Raw genomic sequence first — 4,404 nt, 5'->3', positions numbered from 1 at the left:
AACCCGGAGCGTTCCCAGACAGCTGCACCGTGAGCCAACCGGATTCAAGACTACATTTCCCACAAACCTCTGCGCCTTGAGAAGCCATTGTTTCTTCTTTGTTAGACGGTCAGCGGATGTCCTGCATAGTCTCTCCTGCCCAGGTTCTGGGCTAAACGCGAACTTAACCGCCGAACGCAATGCGTGGTTCTCCCTCAAATCTGCATGGAAGAAACAACGTGAAAGACGTTGGGAACAATTTGGGAAATTTGAATGTGGACTGGCAATTAGAAATATTAATAAACATTACAGTCACTCAATTGTTAAGAGGAATTTCACTGAAAAAATGTATTATTTATATAAAGGTGTCGACGGAAATAATCCATAACCAATCTATAAATGAAAATTTGGGTGAGTTTATTCTGAGCTTAAATCTGAGGATTATAGCCTGGGGCCTTTCTTCATGAAGGGAGAAAGGGCACCAAAGAAGTGGGGTGCACAGAGTGGTTATATACCCCCCAGAGAGGATGTTTCACATAGGATTGAAATGTCCCTTTTACAATAGTCGAGAGACTGCTCTGTCGGCACAGCGATTGATGAAACAGCAGGTAGGTCTTCTGTCTCAGTGAACACAGCAGGGTGGCGGTCTGTTGTCTCCAGCTGAGTGGTCACAGGTGAGCTGGGTGGTCAAAGGTGAGTGCAGCAATCAGTTCCTAGCCTAAGGAAAGATGCTTATCCCTAAGGAAATGCTAATGTGGGGGGAAGTTGCACCTTTATCTCAAGGGCCTTTGTTCTGGCCACAGGAAATGTCTAAGCAGATATACAGTGCGTGCTCAACAGCCACAGTCAGGCCCTTTTGGAAAAAACAAAGTCAGGCCGAATTAGGTTTATACCAAATGGCTTCCTCGTATACTCCAATATATCCTATTGCTTGCCATTTTTATTTGTCAAAGGCATACATAGTGACACATTTAGCACTGAAATTATCTTAATTCTCTTTACAAAGTTTCAGCATAAACTAACAAAGCAAACATGGCAAAGGTTAAAATTTCCTATTGAGGGCATGGCTGGCTATGTATGTGATGCGGGGTCGGTGAGCCAAGGAGTAAAAACAAAGATTTCTTGGATTCTCAAGATCTGGCAGTAGTTCTCTTTTATTTAGAGAATAGTGTGGAATAGCATGGGGACAGGACCCGTGGGCGTCAGAGCTGCTGCTGCTGCTAGCATGGGGACAGGACCCGTGGGCAAGCTGAGCTGCTGCTGCTGCAGGCATGGGGACAGGACCCATGGGCAGTCAGAGCTGCTGCTGCTGCTAGCATGCGGACAGGACCCATGGGCAGGCAGAGCTGCTGCGTGGGGACAGGACCCATGGGTAGTCAGAGATGCTGCTGGCATGGGGAGCGGCTGCTGCTGCTGCCGCTGGCATGGGGACAGGACCCATGGGCAGGCAGAGCTGGTGCCAGCATGTTGCTGCTGCAAAGTTGGGTGGAGAGTAAGGCTAAATTTAAGGCATAGTTATGTGAGTTATCTCTTTACAAGACAAAGGAAAGAATATGTAAAAAAGTTAAAATGGTATCAGTGCCCGGTAGGGTCTGGCCATTGGGTGGCCCCACAACTTTTAGATAAGAATCAAAGCAGATTGAGTAAATGGCAGAAGCCACGGCTTAAATATTATCCTCAGCCAAAGACAAAGGAGGATTTTGTCAGGGGGGAGGGGGGAGTGGGGGGGGGGTCAGTTACGTGAGGTTGCCAGACAGTAAACAACTTAAGTTCTTGCCTCTGGCATTGATTAAGAGTTTCTAGAGATAAGGTCCTCTCCCTTCTTCCTGGCACAGACAGGAGGCATCTTTACAGATGGAGGTTTCCCTTACAAATGTAAATGTTTCCCAATAAAGGGCAAGCAAATTCTGCTCCTCGGAGCCTGCTTCTCATCTGCAGTTTTAAAATTAACCAGCCCAAAATCTTCATCATATGGATGCTTATTTTACCATTTTCTACTTTTCTTTTTCGAATTTTTGTAATACAAAAAAAGAATGGGGATTCTGTCTCCATTAAAGTACCTTTTAAACTCAAAGCTGCCCAGAAAAGTCAAGGTACAAGTATCTCTTGGGAATAAGGCTGTGAAGCATATGACAAATAAAAATGGCAAGCAATAGGATATATTGGAGTATATGAGGAAGCCATTTGGTATAAACCTAATTTGTCTTGACTTTGTTTTTTCCAAAAGAGCCTGACTGTGGCCATTGACCAGGCATTGTGTATACATTTCCCATGGCCAGAACAAAGGCCTTGAGATAAAGGTGCAACTTCCCTCCCCCTCCCAACGTTGGCATTTCCTTAAAGATTAAGCATCTTTCCTTAGTCTAGGAACTGATTGCAGTGCTCACCTGTGACCACTCAGCTGGAGACAACGGACCAGCCACCCTGCTGTGTTCACTGAGACAGAAGACCTACCTGCTATTTCCATCAATCGCTGTGCCGACAGAGCAGTCTTGCCACTATTGTAAAAGGGACACTTCAATCCTATGTGAAACATCCTCTCTGGGGGTATATAACCACTCTGTGCACCCCACTTCTTCGGTGCCCTTTCTTCCTTCGGGAAGAAAGGCCCTGGGCCATGGTCCTCAGATTTAAGCTCAGAATAAACTCATCCAAATTTTCATTTATAGATTGGTTATGGATTATTTTCCTCGACACATAAATAAGAGACTTGAACAGGGAGCACACCAATACTATAAAAGAAGCTATCTGTGACCAAAACAGTTTATTTCAGGGAAAGGGAAAAAGCAAATATCAAAAATACATAATATATGAAAATACACACAATGCGAAATAAGAAAATGGTTATCAAAGAAATCATGCATTTCCCAGAGATGACCCTGCTTCAACCTTATTTGAGCATCTTGTTGATTTTTGTTTTGAACTAAATTGGGCACATACGGGCATACTATTATAGGAATATCTTTTTACTGAATTACATATATTGAGCATGTATCTGGTCAATATTATTTCACAATATCAATCATTTCCTCATACGCGGAAAAAAGGAACAGAGTCGTCAAAAAGCGAGCACGATGTAGGGAACCAGCCGAGGCCTCACTCTCCAGCGGCTCTCCTGGGAACGCGCGCCCCGCCCGCTTCCTCCGAGTCCCAGGCGGCGGCGGCGCGAGCGGAGCCCAGCTGGCCGGCCGAGCTCTCCCCGCCGCCACGGCTCCCGGGCGCCGCCTCCGGTCTCGCACCGCCGCGTCTGGGGGCGTCCTCCGCAATCCTGCGTCGGGCCGCGTCCTCTGGCTTCGCTCGGGCGGGTGTAGGGGCGTCCTTCGCCTCGCTCCGCCGAGCCTGGGGGCGTCCTGTCGCTTGGCTCTGCCCCGGCGCTTTGGCGGCGCGAGCCTGGGGGCGTCCTCCCGCCTCGCTCGGCCGGGTCTGGGCGTGCAGTGTGGCCTGGGCCTCCGGGGCGGGGTGAATTTCCCCGCGTCCCAGGTCCGGGCACGTCTCCCTTCCTCCAAATTCTTCAGCCGACCCCTCCACCCACCCGCTCGGCCAGATCCCAGGACAAAGTGAAAGGAGTCTGGCCTCACCCCAGCTGGGAACGCAGTCTTTCCGTTGCTCGGTTCCCGATGGTCATGGATGTGTCCCCTAAATCAGACTGAGTTTTCCATCTTTGCAAAAATAGATCCTACTCAATGTCACGTGGGCTCTTTTTTGAGAAGGACAGAAAACATATTTTCCATAAACAACGTGGTTGGTTTATTAATAATTAAATACCTTACTTTTTCGTTAAATGCACATTTCTATTAAAAATCCTTGGATTTGTAATGCGAAAGCTAATTGTGACAGTATACTAAACGATCAAGCCAACTACATTTACTCCTTTTGTAACAAGCTTTGCCACTTAATATTTTATGCCCCTTAAGTTCTGCGCTGAGCAAGGCTGTTAAATAAGCCTTATTTTTTAAATACTTGAGTTGTTCCTATTTATTTTTTAACGTAAATATATTTAAATGTTTCTTTTTAAACACATGCAATTTGATAAAATACAGCAGCGTGTGATGGGCTAATGGAAACTCTCTTCGTACTCTCCATCGCCTCTGCCAAAGGAAACCGGTTAAAAGAAAAGTGGGAAATCAAGCTTCTAAAACAGCCGATCTGTTCCTGAATGGGCAGCCTCTCCAGACTCCAGTTGGTTTCATGCTGTGACTGCAGCTGCTTAACAAAGGGGGATCCCAAGCCAGATTGCTAAGGCCAAAAGAAAGAAAGAAAGAAAGGAAAAAAACTGGGACTTTATAACAAAGCAAAAGTTAACATGATATAGATTAATCTTTGGTTAATGAGAGTTTAAGTTTGTTGGTTTGATTGAAAATGCATGTCTTCAAGAGTTGTCAGTATTTGAATATGATGCAGACATGCAGCCTGGGTTTACTAGTC

Source organism: Equus przewalskii, chromosome 22 (assembly GCF_037783145.1).
Source record: "Equus przewalskii isolate Varuska chromosome 22, EquPr2, whole genome shotgun sequence".
NCBI classification, from domain to species: domain Eukaryota; kingdom Metazoa; phylum Chordata; class Mammalia; order Perissodactyla; family Equidae; genus Equus; species Equus przewalskii.
The sequence above is the reverse complement of the archived record's forward strand: the minus strand, read 5'-3'. Positions refer to the sequence as shown.